General features: G+C 34.6%; 1 long non-coding RNA gene across 1 annotated transcript; it reads left to right on the top strand.

The window, feature by feature from the left end:
- The first annotated feature begins 6,612 nt into the window (after positions 1–6,612).
- Positions 6,613–18,392, top strand: LOC107703188 (uncharacterized). The gene is made up of 3 exons (XR_001635819.1): positions 6,613–6,671; positions 8,311–8,384; positions 17,954–18,392. It is a non-coding gene; the product is annotated as an uncharacterized LOC107703188 (long non-coding RNA).
- Positions 18,393–19,733: the final 1,341 nt, after the last annotated feature.

The raw sequence follows: 19,733 nt of genomic DNA, 5'->3' as shown, positions 1-19,733 counted from the left end.
TTATTTTATCTATCTATCTATCTATCTATCTATCTATCTATCTATCTATCTATCTATCTATCTATCTATCTTCATATTAGTAATTTATTTATTCATTTGAAAATCCATATGATATTGACTTAAATTTGGGTCTGTTCCTCACATAAAGCTTGGAATATTGCATATGTCATAAGAACTACTTTTATGATTCTTTTGCCAAGCATTTTTATTCATGGAGGTATATCTGTTAATAAAATGACATTTATGAAACAAATTGGATGGGGACGTTGCATCTAATTGCAGGGATTAAAGGCAGGTCTTTCCACAGCACCTCCCCCTCTTCACCCTCAGGGTACACATGGGTCACATGACCAGCCCTTCATTAGTAACATAACAGATTGTCATATGCATGCGCAAGTCCCTGTGAGAGGAAGACACGTGGTGTGTGAGTGTTTCGGGGTTGAGGATGATGACCCTTTAATGCTGGATCTTGAGCAGGCCTCGGAGAGAGAAAGTCATTGGTAAAACACTCATATTGCTGCTAATTACTATGCGAGGTGTTGATTGCTTTTCAGCGTCTGAAGTGACTTCCTCTAATGGAGATGAGGTCACTTCTATTGTTGTTTATGAGTGAATCCGAAGCGTCTCATATTTAATGTTCCCCATGGAGGGGAAAAAATGCATAATTTTTAGAATTAATTATGAAGGTTGGTTAATCTCTGCTAAACAGCGATGATCCAATGCTTGTTATAATACAAACAAGATCATTTCAGATATGAAAGACAACTTAAATTGTTGATCAGTTGTTCAAAAATGGTTGAAGCCGTCACTAAACCTGTTACCAGTCACAAAAGTGCTCTATCTGCAGAGACTCCAGCACTTAAAAGGCTCCCATTATCAGTCGATTTCCTTCTTGTCATGCTTTTCTCTGTTGCTTTTGTTAGACTTTGATTTTATATACAAACTGTTAAGAGAAATGTGTCCGAAAGCTGAAAAATTTTGCATTTGAAGGTAGTACACAGATATAGAAAAGCCACAAGTCACATCTATTGTTTGTATAATGTCCTGTCCAATATAATACCTTCATCTGGTGGGCTGGTGATAATTTGTCCACAAATATAAAATGTTCATTTATTTATTTAAGCCCTCAGGCCATCCAAAATGTACATGAGTTTGTTTGGAAAAATGTAGCACTACAACATTTGTTCACCAGTGGATCCTCTGCAGTGAATGGGTGCCGTCAGAATGAGTCTTGTAAAGTGAAAAGATGTGTGTTTGTAAGAAACAAATCCATTATTAAGGCATTTTTAACTTCAAACTTTTGTAAGTAAAATATGAGTCCATAATCCATAATCTCCAGTGAAAATGTAATTTCGCCTGAATCAGGAGAGAAATATGTACAGATCAGGCACGGTTTACAAATACAAAACAGCCCAAAACAGCTCTAAACAAATATGTCAGTGGATTTTGATGTGGAAGGATGACAGGTGATGGACTTTCTCACTGGAAGAGGCGTTATTATGGATTATGGACTCATATTTTAGCTGAAAGCAATAGTTTAAAAGTTAAAAAACATCTTTCTCAAAAAACATTTGTTTCTTATAAGCACACAGCTTTTAACTTCACAAGACATGAACTGATGGAGTGGAGTGGTGTAGATTATTGTGATGTTTTTATCAGCTGTTTGGACTCTCATTCTGATGGCACCCATTCACTGCAGAGGATCCATTGCTAAGCAAGTGAAGTAATGCTACATTTCTACAAATCTGTTCTAAAAAATAAACCAACTCATCAACATCTTGGATGGCCTGATGATAAGTAAATATTTAGACATTTTAGTTTCTGGGTGAACTAATCCTTTAAGGTGTAGTCGGTTCCAGTGTTCAGTTTAACACTTGCTATAATCTTCCTGAAACACATTCCTCTAGTCTGATTTTAATGAACAGAGGAACGCAATAACAGAAGCGAATCTCATTTGAAAGCTTTATGTGCAAATCCAAAACCCTCCCTACAGGATATCTTCTCAATGGCATTTTGTGGCATTTTAAATTTTTCCAGTCGTTCACAGAGAGATTTACAAACGAGTGTCATTATATTTCAAAGCCGGAGCGCCGAGAGGAGCCTGATAAAGACGAGGCTTTTAAATCCTGCTGGGCGACTTCTTTCCTCTGGAGACGTGAGGCGCGGAGCTCCGTCTGCCTCGCTTTCCTCCAGTCAGTCGCGTTCTGCCGCTCCGACCCTTCGGCTGTTCGCTGCGCTGTCGAGTGTGTTCAGCGTGATCAGGCTTTGTTCTGCTTTTATCAACAACTGAAGGCCTCAGCGTCTTGTTCTTTCTTGTTTTATGGTTTGCTTTGGTGCGCTTACATCTACATGCAGGAGCTCACAGTAACTGCAGTGAGTCTTCAACAAATCTACACTGTAAAAAATGACCGTGAATTTAACGGTAAAAGACTGTAAAAATGCTACAGTAAAAACCTGTTAAATGGTTAACGGTAAATTCCCCTACTATATACAGTGAAAAACTGTATTGGACATGATATGTATTGGACATTAATTTTACGGTAGTATACCATTTTTGGAAGTGAAAAAGATTGTATCATTTACAGTGAATAACCGTAAATTGACATTCCCAGAAATAACTATGTTTCTTCTTAGTTTTTTCTTATCAGTTTTGTATATTAGGGTTGTGTGTTACACCTAATGTTGTTAAATTAATTTTCATGTGTGTTACCATGATGGTGTTTAGCGTTTGTGTGAATGACACTGTGCACCTTCTATATATGTTATTATTTAAAAGCTGCTTGTGATGGGCTTTGGTTAATCATGTGACTTTCACCACCTGCATTTGTGGTTATCAGTGTATTACAAAGGTACAAAACAGATTTCAGTACTTCAATAGGTTGGTATATTAACATTATATCAGTTAATGAAATTACGGTATTTAACTGTAAATTTAAGTTAAAACCGTAAAACCTAAAACGTTGCTACCCTATTTTTTACGGTAAAATTCCGGCAACCACAGCTGCCGGTTTTTTACCGTAAATTTTACGGAATTTTTTTTACAGTGTAGAGTCTGAAACCATGGTATTACCATAGTATCATTTCCAAAACACTGTGGTATTACCCTGGTACAAAGTCTAGAAAACCTATTGTACTCTTTGTTGGTTCTAATATCAAGATTTATTATAGTAACAGTAACTAGCAGAAACCATGATAAACTTTTGGATCTCTTGGTTTCCCTTCATTCTGGTTGGGCATATACATGTTATGTTAAACATTACTGTAAGACATGAATAAATGTATATAATAAATAACATAAATTAGGCATCGATATAATTATATATTTTAATATATTTTATTCTGTTTATAACAAAAAATAAATAAAAGGAAGTATTAAATATTAAATATATCACTTTATCACTGTCTAATGTATGCTGATTGTATGCTGAATATATGCTGAATAATTAATAATAATGGTTAAATAGAAAAATAATAAAAATATTTCACTGTTATTGCCTAATTTATGCAAGCAAATGTAATCAAAAATAATAACAATAAAAATTAGATTTTTTTCTAAAATAGAAAACACACATTAAAGTATATCACTGCCTAATATATGCTAATATTAGTAAATTATAATGTAAAATTATAATTTCTTCTTATTTAGTATAATTTAGGCACTGATATAGTGACATCTCTTGTTCTATTTTTATTATTATTATTATTCAGTGTCATACTGACCATTTTGGGGGAATTTGTGCAAATTAAAAAAAAAAAAATATATATATATTATAAAATTATTTAATAAGATATATCACTGCCTTATGCTCCTTTTAGTAAATGATAAATAATTTATTATAACAACAACAATAATATTAATATTGGTTATTTATTAAAATAAGCAGTGATGTAATGGCATATTTGAATATATTTTTACATATTATTATTATTATTTATTGTCATACTAATAGTTATGGAGGACATCGTCTTTAATCAGGAAAAACTGTTGCCATGTCAGAAAAAAAAAATCCTCAATGCTCATAAATGTAAGCTGCTTTTTCTTTATGCAAAATATGATTTCTTACTTTTTGGTGGGACATGATGATAATATGACCTGGACATGTTCATATTTACATATTTTTGACATGTTTATGACATTCACCCATCAACTCATTACAATAAATCCACCGTCACAGAGCAGCTGTGACTCACATATTTCATTACTCACTCATGTGGTCCAGCAAAACAGACCTCGCTAGAACACAACATGAAGGGAACAATTAGGATTTAACAAATGGCATGTGTTATCTGCAGCTGAGATTAATAACAGTGTGTGGAATAATTAAACAGTAAATGAAGATAGTCTGCCAGCCTCACAGCAACTCGCTCTAATAACTGATGCAGCATCACTGATAAGTGATAATGGCCTGAATCATCACTCTTACACATGTACGATGTCTGGTGTGTGAAACTACTGCTGTCAGCAGCTGCATTACTGATGTCTTCTGCAGAATTACAGGCAGCAGAGCAGAATCTTTATCATCTGAAAGTGAAGCAGACGGTTATTTATCATGTTGACTAGTGTGTGTTTTTTAAATAAATGTGTTAGTGTTATGTGTTTTTCTTAGAAATGATATCCATCTTTTAATAGATTTTTCTTTTTTACTTGTGTGGCAAAGTTGTGAAGCACTGTTAACCTGTTTTATGCTGATGGTTTATTGTGTACTCTATATATTGCATTGCTTACTTCAAAATGACCCCTTTTCGCTCCTCGTTTCTCCTCATTCTCGTTGTTTTCCAGCTGTCCATTCATGCTTATATCATTTCTGCCTCGGCTTCTGAATTATTGACTAGTCTGGCGTCTCTGGAGATGAGGGAGCGTGGATTGCTTGAGTCAGTGTTGGGTTGTATTGAGCCGCTGAAGAGAATGCAAACCCGTCCTCCATATCAATCACTTCAGTGGTTTGTTGTCAGTAATATTGTTTTCAGTAATATTTCTCAGTCTTTTATTTCCCATTGTTTTTAAGTTCTTGATAGTCATATTATTATTTTTTTTTTTTACTGTTTTTGAGATGTGTTTGTACATGTTTCTGTCAATAGAAATATGACTTTTTAGGCGAAGAAGTAAATAAGGGCGACCGGGGCTAGTTGTCACAAGGGTTATTTGTCAGTAACTATGGTTCAATTACACAGTTGCTAACTGGACAATCAGCTGAGGTCCATTTACAGTAGGTCCGTACGTCAAATACCTAGAACAAAACTGTCTCAAGTTTTATACTGTTTATTACTTACAATTTATTTGGACCAAAGTAGATTTTAGTTTTTTTACTGTGGACTTTTCTGTGAATAATTATGTATTTATTTTTATTTATATTTAAACTGTAAATGTTTAAATTGGCATTTAACGACAGGTTTCAGTTGTGACAACTTACCCCAAAATGTGTCATAATATTCTCTGCTATGTGTATTTAAAGAACTTCAGCTTTTAAGAACAATAAGGGTGGAAATTGTTTTATGTAGCCAAGCCATTAAGGTATGTGTTTGTACAGAAATTGACTTTAAGAAATTGACTGAAGTATGCAAGGGTAACTAACCAGGGTTATCATTAACTAAAACTGAAACCACAAAAAAAAATAAAATCATTGATTGAATGAATGAATTAATTAATAAATATATAAGAAAAAACACTTATTTCAGGCTAGTTGCCAAGGCAGCATTTTTCAATTTAATTTAGTTTAACTTTAAATTCTAAAGTAACTAAAACCAAATAAACTAAAATAAAAACTATATAGACAGACACACACACACACAACTTATACTATACTAACACATACTAAAACAAGCAAAAATTCAAATAAAAACAGAAAATATAAAAATACAATTTTATTCTAAATATTAACAAAAACTATAATAGTATATAAATTATACAAAAATAACACTGCAACTAACTCCAACCCACCCTTTTTTATTATGAATATAGTGACTGTAAAGATTTCCAGTTCTTTTATGAATGACATTCCAAGTCAAAACATTTTGAGTCATTTGTTTTGGTATTTCAAACTTTATTCAGTTTAATTGCACCTCAAATAGTGTGTCAAATACAGCCTTAATCCTTAATTGAGGCGAATCTTTTCCATCAACCATCTACAGAATATATTGTAACTTGGACGATTAATAAAAGTGTCCCAATGTTAATATTAAAAAAGGAATAATTGACAATGGACCATTGAATAATTAAAAAGGATTTCATTCACCTAGGGGTGACAGTGTGGCCAAAATGTAAAGTAGTGCATTAATTTTTCAATAATTCAACAGTCTAGAGTCAATTATTTGGCTTAGGCTATATACCATGTGTCTATATACATCTTTTCATGTTTTTGCCCTATAACCTAAAATGCTCTGGTAGAACAGTTTCTTTTATTTACTTTTTACATATCTTGCTTAAAACAGCCCAACTTATGATTACTGGCTCTGAAAAATTGATCTCAAACAATCAAAATCAAGAATTCAACAATTTGTGAATTAAAAATATGCGCAACTTAATACAAATCAAAAATCCTCAGTGGTCACATGACCAATGAGCGTAATGGTTTAAGTAGGCAGCCGTTCATGACCCAAAAGTGAAGATTCAGCTGCAGAAATACCCCATCTGATTATTGCGTCTCATGGCGATTGCATTTTCAGCATTGAAGGTGAGCAAATTTGAATAGAGTTCTTGTTCGGTTGCGAACAGCGTCACACTGCACTGCGCCGGCTTACTGTTGTGCCTTTTAGAGCGGGTTTCTTTGCCCTGCCTACGTTTAAGAAGCTTATTTCATAAGAAGATGAAAAAAAATTGATTCCATCGAACTTCAGATTTGTGCTTGAAAACCACAGAATCTGAGGCAATGAGAGATGTGGTTTCATTATCTTGACTTTTTCTTGTCTTTTATTTCGTTTGAAAGCGGCAGCCATCAGCCCAGTGCTGTGAACAATGTGAAACGCCTCAAGGTTGCAGTGCGACGCAGCGGTAGATTGACTTCCAGAGGAGTCGCGCGCGGCTCCCGCTGTGAATAGCCATTTAAACTACAGCTGCGTCTATTGTGAAATTACCTGTTGCTTAGGAACCGCTATGATTGGATGGATCGGCTCTTGCTTAGCCAAGGTCTCCTTGTTGTTCTTTGTACAAAGAAACCTTGGTTTAGCGTAATTAGTGGTGCTTGCTTTGTTCAAACCCCTATTAAGTATTAAGCTTCAGCGTGTATCCCACCCCACACCGTTTGTCCTGAAAGTGGGTGTGGGTTACTTTTTTAAACATTTGCATTTGCTATTTTAATTTGATGAGCAATAAAGTAGGTGAAAAAACTGCTGAAGAAGGAACTTAAAGGGTTAGTTCACCCAAAAATGAAAATTACCCCATGGTTTACTCACCCTAAAGTCATCCTAGGTGTATATGACTTTCTTCATTCAGACAAATCCAATCAGAGTTATATTAAAAAATGTCCTGGCTCTTCCAACCTTTATAATGGCAGTGAATGGGGGCCGAGATTTTTAAGGTCGAAAAAGTGCATCCATCCATCATAAAAAGTGCTCCACATGGCCCCGGGGGATTAATAAAGGCCTTCTAAAGTGATTAATTGCGTTTGTGTAAAAAAAATCCATATTAATCTCTTGTTTCCGCTAACTGTCGTTTTGTTTACAGCAAAGGAAAACCAGTCTCCTCTTGGCTTATATCGAAATCCTCCGACATTTTTCTTTACAAATCCTGGATTTGTACTTCTAATTCGTGACTGCCATTTTGTTTTGCTCTCTCCACTGCGCATCCACATTCGTCACTTGCCACTGGAGCTTACGGTACGCTTACGTCATCCGCTGGAACGCCATTCTCTCGTAAACACGCATACGACAGTTAGCGGAAACTAGAGATTACTGCTTATAAAGTTTTAAATATGGATATTTTTCTTACACAAACACATCACTTCACTTCAGAAGGCCTTTATTAACCTCCCGGAGCTGTGTGGAGCACTTTTTATGATGGATGGATGCACTTTATTGGACTTCAAAATCTCAACACCCATTCACTGCCATTATAAAGCATGGAAGAGCCAGGACATTTTTTAATATAACTCCGATTGTATTCATCTGAAATAAGTAAGTAATATTCACCTAGGATAACTTGAGGGTGAGTAAATCATGGGGTAATTTTCATTTTTGGGTGAACAATCCCTTTAAGACATATTTAGAGACCAAATATCATAGAGACCTAGCACAACACCCTCTTGATGATCTTTCAAAGACAGTCAAGCCTTCACATCTTGCTTGTTAATTTTTTAAAACTGTGTTTTGAACTAGGGTCTCCATTGACTGCCCAGGGGTGGAGACATTTGGGCCATCAGTCCACCCTCTTTGAGTGACGGAGGCATCCCGTAAGTAACAACATCCCATAATTACACCACACGAGTCGTACCTGTTACTCCTTTGTTTTCCACACTGATGACAAGTGTCACACAGAATAAGCAATCTTTATTTTTCATAATTATGTGTTTTGATGAGATAAAATACAGGCCACCTCAAAACGTGTTTGTGGTAAGTTAAGGCATCATTTGTCTGTCTACAGGTCAGCATCAGTGTATGGTTTTCGTGTTTCTCCTAATGAGTTTTGCTCTGTTGGAAATGCCATCTGCCTAACCGTATAAAGAATAATTAACAAGCTGCTCATGAATAATTAGGCTCTTTGCATTGAAATCTATTAGATTTCTGAACACAGTTGTTTCATGTAACATGTAAAGGACTAAAAACTAAAATTGGAACTAGTGAAAAAGAACCATGGTGCTACTGTCTTTTGTTTTGGACATGGTACAATGAAAAATGCCATAGTTTTTTTTTTTTTTTTTTTATATTATACCGTGGTAATACCATGTGTGTGTGTGTTTTTTTTGTTTTTTTTAGAAATAGTGTCATGAAATGAATACTGTACTTATTTGGACATTGTATCATGGTAATACTTTCTTCTTTAATATGATACCATGATAATAACAAACATTTATTTATTTTATTTTATTTTATTTTATTATTATTTTTTTTTATAATGGTACAATGATAATACTATTTTGTAGTTTGCAGTATTGCCATATTAATTTGAACAATGTATCATTGTAATACCATGTTTGTTTATTTATTTGGGGGAAAAAATCCATGATCATTCTTTTTTTTATTTTTTTGAAGACAAGACTGTAAAAAAAAGAAACTATTAATTTGAACATTGTATCATGGTAATGCTGTTTTTTTATATAATACCATGGTAATACCATATATTTTGAATGCTGCCATGAAAAATAACTACAATTGTCATGATAATACCATATTCATTTGGGGTTTTTTCTGCAACAATACCACAGTTATTATTGTTTTACTTATTTTAATATTTTAGTTTAGTTTCTTATTTTTTGTTTTGTTTTAGTTTAGTTTACTTTTGTTTTGACATGAAACCATTCATTACAACATGGTAATACTATGTTGTTAATATAATACCATGGTAATACCATGTTTTGTTTATGGTGCCATGAAAAACAACTATTTGGACAATTGTCATGACAATACCACATTCATTTGGATATTGTAATCTTGTAATCATGTTTTTTTCTGCAACAATACCATGATTTTTATTTGTTGTTTTGTTTTGTTTTGACATAAAACTATTCATTACAACATAGTAATGGTAATAGCTATATTTTTGGTAATATGGTTTTGGTAATTTTGGTAATATGATACCATGGTAATACCATATTTTCAGATGGTACTATGAAAATACCTTTTTCCCCATTATAATAAGTATTATTATAATACCATATTCAGTTGGGCATTGTATTATGGTGATACCTATATTACCATAATAATAATAATAATAATAATGCATTACATTTTTACACATGTTATGACAATGCCAATATTATGGAACATTATAATAGAATTAAAGTCTATTAAAATCTACTGGATATACCATGGTAAGTGCCACATTTTTGTAAGGGGAAGGTAAAGCTGCTGGAATCTGCTTGTTGACCTTTGAAGTAACCTGGATGAACTTCCTCACACCTGATTGGCTGATGAGCCCTCACACTCCCCGCCCCTTTGTGAATTATGTTTAGTTTAGTAATACAGATTGCATATTATCTGAGGAAAGCCTCATCTCTTACACCAAACACACAAACTCGTGCTGATCCATCTGAACCTCTGAAACACCATCGTGTTGTCCAGCGCATGAATGATTTGCTGAACTGCCAGTTGGTGGTCATTTAGGTGTAATTGTTTTTGCTTTTTGAAGCATGTTGGCTGAGGTTGTGGTGAGATGAGCATGACCTCCAGCTCTCAACACACCTGCACTGATCTGTGTAATGGTGCTTTTAGCGTCTGGTGCGAGTGAAGCTTCATGCCACGTTGGGCAACATCTGCACGGCAGGCTGGACACATGAATTCTTGAAAGAGATGCTGCACCGTCTGCATGTGTGTGAGCAAAGACACATGAATGATTCACAGCCAACTAGATGAGACCATCTGACATGAACAGTTTCATGAGGTCTCCTGATCTGTGCTCTAATTGTTGCTTTTGCAGGCAAATTGTCTGCTTTAATGACAAAAAAACAGATCTTGAGATGGTCTCAAAAACCATCATGGTATTTGGATTCATTCTGTAAATATGAATATGCATCGGACTCAGTGTGCAAGTTTTCTGTGTGTGATGATTTTTTAGGATGACGAATAAAAAAAATGCATACGAAAATTTCGGACTCAGTGTGCAAGGACCTTAATTCTTGAACAATTCTTTAAAAAAATTCTTTCAAAATTCTTAAATAATTAAATTAAATACTCCAAACTTGAATGTTATTGTATACTTTAGTAAGAAGTAAAAATGTGATCACAATTTTAAGAAATTGTAGTTAGTATTGCTATTAAATATGGTATTGCTGTTTTGAATATGAGTATTTTATTTTCCTCTTCTTTATGCACCAAGAGCTTGTAACACTCCAAAGAGAAAGGAAAAATTTTAATCGCATCATATGACCCTTTTAAAAATGGAAGGAAAAACAAAACCCATAAATATCATAAATCCATTTTTTTTGTGCCAATTTTAGATCAAGGTGTAATGTATCTCCTTTTACCTATTTTTTATGAACTATCTTACAGCACAGCTCTTTAAAAAACTATCATCCTGTGATCATGTTATTTCATAAAGGATCTTAGGAGCTTTTCCAAACACTAGAGCACAGGATATCCACATTTTACAATTTTCTAATAGTTTTAAACAAAATTACATGCCATTACATGCAAAAATGTTCTTTGAGTGCTGCGTTAAATGCCTCGAGTGCTGTCAGTTTGCAATGAGAGGTTGAATTGTAAATCCATCTCGCTGTTGTTCTCCATTTGAGTAGCTGGAGGCTTTTCCCAGAGAGAGAGAGCGACACTGTGCTAATGTTTCTCTACCTTTTGATCTGATGCCCAAATAATGAGACGCTTATGAATAATAAATCCAGATCGTTCCGTCTGACCTTGCGGGGGAAATCGGTGGGCTGCGATCGGAGAGGTGGGAAGGGTTATCTATGGAAATTTACTTGGGGATTCACTTCATCACTAATTATAAAACTGATAATAAGGACGACTGACTTGATTGAAAAGATGCCAATCAATAGTCGATTGGATCAATGCTCTAATTACACCAGCTGGATGACTCCACTTGCCTTTTATCAGTGGAAAACTGACACGCAGAGGGTCGAAAACAGGAGCAAAGATGGCCGTCATCAGAGAGGGCAACTTCAGAGGAAGAGCTTCACTTCAAATAGATTGGAAGGGGGCTTTTTCAAGGCACTTTGCCATGAATTTTTCATCTGCATCTGGCTTTGAGGCAGATGGGGGAAGGGGAAGGCCAGTTGCGGGGCAAATCGAAAGCTTCTACACAAACCTGGGCTCTCGGAGCCAAAAGACAGAGAAAACGAGGGGGAGGGAGCTGACGGAAGGAAAGAAAACAAGACTTATTTACAGAAGAGGAACAAAGAGCGGTTTATACTCCAGCCTTGTTTGGATGCTCCCGGTCTCTTTAAGTAAACCGGGGCAGAGCAGGAGCTTTTATCTCTGGGACAGTGACAGCAAACCGAGAGGAAGATCCTGCTATTCTTGTCCTGTAGAGAGAAAGAAAGTGACTGCCAGATGCCCTCTGTGAGATGCTGTAAAAAGATAACAGTTCTGGCATCATTTCCTTACCCTCATGTTGTCAAACCTGTATGACTTTCTATGACTTTGATAATCTTCCTTTAGTTTAAATATTTACAATGCCATGTTAAGTATTTGCACAAGAAGAACCAAATTAAGAAACCTACATAATGTATTTATTTATAGATTGTTAATTTATTATTTGTGTAATTATATGTATTTAATTTCTGTATCATATTAGTTGCTAAATGTAATAAGACAAATAAATAAAGGAATAAATGACTTGTTAAAACAAATACAATTCCTTTTTTAATCCTAAATTAACTTTTGTATTACTTTTTTCCCTTTATGAATTATTTTCTGTATTTATTTTTAAGTTTATTTTCATTTTTAATTATTTATTTATTTACATAAATAAAGTTCACAACACATAAACTAATCTTTGTAGATTATACTACAGAATAATATGTGCAACATATTTTATAAATTATTTGTTGTGAGAGAAACAGCACTAAAGAAACCTGATGTATATATAACTAAGAAAACTCTGCGTGCTTAATTATTTTATTAATTAACTTATTCATTCATTCTTTTTTATTTTGGTTATCAATTTTATTTGTTTTTAGTGTAATGTTTTTTATGTATTTATACATTAAATTTACATTCTTATGTACTTATACATTTATTTATTTTGATGTAATTTATATATTTTTATACATTTATGTATTTATTTTGATATTTATATATTGTATAAAATTACATGTATCTGTATCATATTAGTTTGCTTAAGCTTTTCATCAACCTTGGCAGATTTAGCTATGAGACTCATATAAATTAATCTTATTAATTGAAACCTTAAGTATAATATCTTTATTGCAAGAGAAACAGCACTAAATTAACCTTCATTGATGAATAAAACCGAAGGAAACATTTATTTACATCCCATTCTTATTGTAGTTATTTATTTGAATTTGTATTAATTTTTTATATTTATTGATTATTTCCTGTTCACTATAAAAAAAATGTTTCTGTGTTAAGTTTTAATGATGGTTATTTGAAAAATGCAAAAAATGCGGAGGAGCTGCAGACAGTAGAAGCGAGATTCTCTGAACTATGACACTGATATGCGATTATAAGACGTTACTCAGCCGACTGAGTCAGAGACTGTCTCATACCGTCTCTATTTTCATGATGCATCACTGAATTGACACTAGGGAGGACAGAATAGGATATGACCAGAACTGACCTTTTTACGTCTGACGGATTTTGCCCTTCTAAATAATCTCTTGCTCATAGTTCTCATTAATACAACCAAATATCTGATGAAATGCTAGAATTCACCTCCAAAAAAAGCATTTTAGCATGATAAAGAAGCAAAAACCCTGCGTTCGACCTCAAATGCTGCAGACAAAGGCACTGAATGTAATTCTGAGCTGGAGTCGATAATCATAAGTAATTTATGACCAATGAGAATTCAGCGTCGCATTAGTTTTCTTGAACCTTGCATCAACCTCGTCTCATTTAGCTATATTAAGTACAAAACTCATTTAAACTATCCATTGTCAATAACCTGGGTCACAGCCTGCAAGAGTTCAGTTTTGCTCTACTTTCATTCATACTTGCATTATAGCCGCGATCCAGATATAATGGTGCTCTCTCCTGTTTCTCATGTTAAATTTGGGCTAAATCTAAAAAGATGAGTGGTCTCAGAGTCTGAGATCCCACAGTAGGCCTTCTTCTGACTGGCTGCACTTTTAATGAGAGATTTCCCAGTCCCGCCGAATCCTCCGGGCGATGCTTTCGCTCTGACGCTAATGTGCCCTGACTGCTGCGGGCTTGTTAATACAACCAGCATTACCAGAAGGAGCAGAGGAAGAATAAGAAATTAAACACTTATTAAAAAGCGGCGCTTGATGTGAGGCTGCTTTTATTGCTGGTGATTTATATTGCTCCCATATGAACTATGGCTAAAGTAGTTTTTACGAGACCTGACTTCGTATTTATTGTTGAAAGCTAAACAACAGATGTGCAACACCACATTTCGGAAACGTATTTGTTTTCTGGTTCACAAAGTTGCTCAGTAACTTTTGCTTTTCTTTCTGAGATGCACAGTAATTGCTGCAGTTTCTCATTTTTGATTTGACTCAACCTCCTGAGAGACTTTTAATGAGTAGTTATCCAGAATCTTCCTAGCCTAGCGAACTGGAGCATGAAAATTGCTGTTTAATGAGTGCTTTTGACTGTTTATTGACTTGTTTTAAAATCATTACGCATGATGCATAAAACCACAATGTCCTATTGAAGTCATTTTGTGGCACAGAGTCCCTAAAGTGAATGTTTTTAGTGCATTAAAATGTCTGTTTTGGTGTCATAGCCATGCTTTAGCAGTTAGCACACATGCTAGTTTGAAACCAAAAAGTGACTTTTCCAGCCCTCTCACTGTTATCTCTTCATTTGTGTATCAATAAAAGTTACAAAAATACATAACTACATTTTTACATGGTTTCTAAGAAAATGTGTTAGTTTTTGCCTGAAATAAACTGCTCTTGTGTGTGTTTGCTAAGTATTGGTAGCTGGTATTCTTTTTGGGTGAACTGTCACTTTAAATATGAGAAATAGTAATAGCAATGCAAGTTCTACTAAAATGTCTCTTTGAAAAGAAAACTTTTTATTGGCACTGTTGTTTTTCTTGTTATTTCAGACTTTAAAAATGCAAATCTAAAGAGTGGGCTCTAAGAGGCAGATTATTCAGACCTGTGAACCTGCTCAACTGAAATGCAAAGTCCTCTTTGGTGTATGCGTGGGTGATTCAAATGGTATCTGCACAGCGTATAGTGGATTAGCTAGAGTCACTTAATGGCACCGGGATAACCTGTGCTAAAGCCTTTAAATTCTGAAGCAGAATATGAGACACTTCATACCTACGTTTTAAATGAAGGTATACATGATTAGAAGATGAAAAAGACCATTTCAACAGTTGCTATCACTCTGCAAGTTGCACTTTTTGTACACTGAAACATAACATTGTTGAGAAGACAATCCCAGAATGCATTGGGTTTGAAAAAAACTTCCAAGATGGTTGGATGAGTTGAGAGAAATGCTGATTATAGATATAAATATAAGCTGCAAGCAGCAATTAAGGGGCCAAGCACATCAGAGGTAAAATGAAGAGCTAAGGTGCTGTCTTTAATTTCTCAGAAAAGACCAGGGTTCTTCCTGGAGAGCTACCTTCCTGCAGACTTAAGTTCCAACCCTGCTTCATCACACCTGTCTGTAACTAAGTAGCCCATAACACCTTGGCTAGCTGGTTCAGGTGTGTTTGATTAGGGTTGAAGCTGAACTGTGCAGTATGGTAGCTCTCCAGGAGCAAGGTTGGAAACCCCTGTTAAAGATATTTGTTGATACAAAATTTTACTACAAAACTCAAAATGATTTTTGGCCAATCTGGTCAGAAGTTATGAGCAGAAATGTCATATTTTTAAATATTTTTGACCAGTAGGTGGCGATGTTCCAAAACTACTCATGTGCCTTCAGGTCATGCTCATTATAACACATACCATGTTTGGTCAGAATCCACTAAAGCGTTGCGAAGATATAGCCTCATGTCCATTTTTTGCATGATTTTCATCAAATTCGTTAACATACTTTACAAAGACGGTTTGGTATATCAAAAAGCTTTTGATATATTTATGCTAGAATGCTCAGAAGATGATCTGAGCCAGTTTTTATGAAAATCGGACAAACCGTCTAGGACGAATTCGAAAAAGTAGATTTTTCGCAAAATTCAAAACTGTGAAAAATCTTGACACGTAGAAATTAACATTTTGATATGCATTCAACCCGAATCAGAGAAAAAAAGATTTTTGCTTCTAGACCTTACAGTTCAAAGGTTATTAGCTGAAATATGAGATTTCTATGGAGCCCCGCACATGACATGCAAGAAAAAATTAATAAATCGTGCGCACGATTTACTAATCCGTTCCCTGGATGTACTAAAATATGCACGCGATTACTATTTTGTTCCCTCGATTTGCTAAATCGTGCGCACAATTTACTAATTCGTTCTCTCGATTTATAAATCATGTGCACGATTTAGCCTGCATGCCATGTGCGGGGCTCTGTAGATTTCTGCTATATTAGCAGAAATGTGAAATTTGGCCTATTGGTGGCGCTAGAGAGTTTGAGACAGAGACTCCAAATTTGCTATGGTAAATTTTGGGACCGTCCTCTATTCATGTGCCAAATTTCATAACTTTCCCGCAAGCAGTTATATGGGCTGCCATAGACTCCCAGAGCCGAAGAAGAAAACTAACGGATAGAGTTTAACTAAAAACTATTCGTATTTTATGCATCATTTATGTATTTTTATGCCCTTATGTGTATATTGTTGTTAGCTTAGCAACATGCTAACATCAAACTCTGTTGAAATCAATTATTAGTCAAGTCTCAATTAGTTCCAAATCAGTCGTAAATTGTGTTTTTTTTTTTTTCTCCAGGATGCTGACTTAGACTCTTTTCTCTCTTCTCTTCTTCCTGTCTCAGAGGTCTGCCCTGCATTAAGTCCAACTGATCAGGCAGAAATCAGGCTCATTAAATCTCCCAGCTGTCTCTGCGATACACATCAGTGTGTACACGTCTAGATTGGGCGTTTCATTGAAGGTCTCTGCAGTGCTTGTTAGATGAACCACATGCGTACGCGCATGATATCTGGTTTGAGAAATTAGGAAGGGTTTGTCACACAGTTTATTTATATATTTGTTTCCTCTGACATTTCAAATGAGTTTATTGAAGGAGTTTATTTCTTTAATAAACAGCTCCAAGGTTTCAGAGGAAGGATTTGTGTGATTAGTGAGCATTAGCCTCACATATTTAGCATTTCTGCGTGTTTTTAAGAGGCAAATTGTTATTTTTGTGGCCATGGCAAGCTGTAAAGGGCAAAGGGTTGCTTATAAAACTTTCTGCCTGACAAATTTTAGTGTATAATCCCAAAAGAGGATTGAGATGGCTAATTGTGTAATAGCAAAATTAAAAAACACTGAAATATGGCTTCAAATATGATGGTCAAAATTCATTAACATCTAATCTCTTACACAAATGTTTAGGTGCAGAATGAGGTTAGGTGAAGCTTTTTTAGGCATTTCTCCTCCAAAATCTGGAGCATTTTACCAATTCAAATTACTGTAGATAAACTCCAAGGATTAAAAGTTTTAAAAGGCAACTAAAGACATATCCTTTTAAATTATTTTTTAAAATCATTATTTGATTCGTTTTTAATACATTTTAAGGTTCTGTTTTTTCCTATTTCCTTTTTTATTTTGTTAAATTTATTGATAGAATATAATATAGATAGAATATAAAAAGAAGTAAATTATTGTTATTATTATTAGTAGTAGTAGTAATAGTAGTAGTAGTAGTAGTAATGACAGTCTCTCTTGAGTTTGATAGCTTAATAATAATAATAACAATAAGTAGGGAGACAGGAAATCTCACATATAATTGTGTAATTATATATTTAATTTTTAAATCTTTATAATAATAATAATTAGTATTATTGTTATTAATGTTTATTATTATTATTATTATACAATTGATCACACTATTATTATTATTGTTGTTATTATTATTATTATTATTATATTTGAGATATTAGAAGAAGTATTTGTGTAAAATAAAAATGTAATTTAAGTTGTTAGAGACTCAGTTATAGACTAAATATATGTGAATAGGTGAATATTATGTTATAGTTTGAATTATAAGTTATGGGTGAATATAATCTCTATTTTTCTGCCCATAGTGTGAGTGCAGTAGACGGGGCCCGTGACAGGAGGAGCCACGCCGTGACCCAACCCCTCACAGGAGGAGAAACTCTTCGTTGAGCTCCAGGACGGGCAGACCCACGGGAGCCAGCACTCGGCTAACACCAGCAAATAGGATGAAATTATTGTGTAATGACGTGTGGGCTTTGGTGCAGTCTGCATATTACACCACAGGACCAAAGGCCAGATTGAGAGAAACAGAAAGTCTGCAGAGAACCCTGCTCTGTGCTCTTTTGGCAGAACAGCCGTTTTAGAAAAATTGGGGTTTAGGAAATAATGTGCCTTTGAAGTAGGAGGCACATACATATGTATCAGAGTTTAATATATATATACTTCTTTTGACCCTTAAGTCTTTAAAGAGCAAGGTCAAGGACGAGAGCAGCAAGAATTGCATTTATTAATACATTTTTGTTTTTAGTAAAATTCAAAAAAATACAGTGGCTATTTCAGAACCATTTTTTTTTTGCGCTTGACTAGACTTTACTGAATACTAAAAGACACGTGTTTTGTCTTTCTGCCATGCACTGAGAAAGAAAAAAGGAAAGAATGACAGAAAAATCTATCTGTGTGAAATTGCTTTGCCTGCTCTGGGAGGCTGCGTTTTGAAAGGGCCCGTGTGTTGATGATAATTGCAGAGTGTGGGCCTGATTATTCCAGCCACATGCTTTCTGTTAACTGACAGAATAATTACACACTGGGCTTAATGGCTCTCCCGAAGAGAAAGAGTGAGAGAGGACTGAATGGTTGCTCTGGATGCGTGAGGAATTCTGATCGTGTCGGACGAGCGAGTTGCTGAGGAATCGGAAACATCTTGTGAGTGCAATCTCTTATGGGTTGTGTGTACAACCTCCCCAGATAAAGGAGGAAACTTACTGGCTGGATATGAAGTCAGTTACTGGTGAGCATATATAAGATGGAAGATGTTGCTGTGGAGTTTGGAGTCAGGATCCTGGATGTCGTTGAGGATGTAAGAAGTACGAGGAGAAATGACATAGATTTTCTTGTCAGAGGAAGAAATGAGTCATTCCCTGGCTAAAACCAGGGAATGACTTGGAATCAGGGCTTCTTTGTTTTTTTTTTTTTCTGAATTAAAATTAGCTTTGATATTTCTGATGGCATGTAGTCAAAATATCAGGGTGGTATAACCTGTACTTTGCAACAAGTACTTTATAATTTTATTATTATTATTTCGTATTTAATTATAAAATATACATTTTTGCTAAACATTTGTATGCCAAAGTCATGTGGTACAACCAAGTTCCAGAAAAATGCAGGGACAAAAACTGGGAAGTAGAGTGAAATTCTTGAAAACTTTATTTAGTATTTTGGTATAGTCTTTTATTTTTATTTCTTAGAAAAAACAATGAAGCAATGGAAGCCTGTTTCTGCCACTGAATAAAAAATAAAAAAAGGTAATTGTGACTTTTTATCTCAAAATTCTGACTTTTTTCTCAGAATTGTGAGATATAAACGTGCAATTATGACTTTTTTTCTCCGAATTATGAGATATAAACTAGCAATTTAGAGTAATAAAGTCAGAATTGCGAGATATATACAGGTAGTTCTGACATTTTTTTCAGAATTGCATGTTTGTATCTCGCAATTCTGACATTTTTCTCGCAATTGCGAGTTTATATCTCACAATTCTGACTTAACTCGCAATTGTGTGTTCTAAACTCAGAAGTTTAAACTCTGTGTGATTTTCTGAATTTATAACCTGAAATTGCAAGTTTATATCACAATTCTGAGAAAAAAAGG

Source organism: Sinocyclocheilus anshuiensis, unplaced genomic scaffold (genome assembly GCF_001515605.1).
Source record: "Sinocyclocheilus anshuiensis isolate Anshui unplaced genomic scaffold, SAMN03320099.WGS_v1.1 scaffold1139, whole genome shotgun sequence".
NCBI lineage: Eukaryota > Metazoa > Chordata > Actinopteri > Cypriniformes > Cyprinidae > Sinocyclocheilus > Sinocyclocheilus anshuiensis.
The sequence above is the reverse complement of the archived record's forward strand: the minus strand, read 5'-3'. Positions and strand labels throughout refer to the sequence as shown.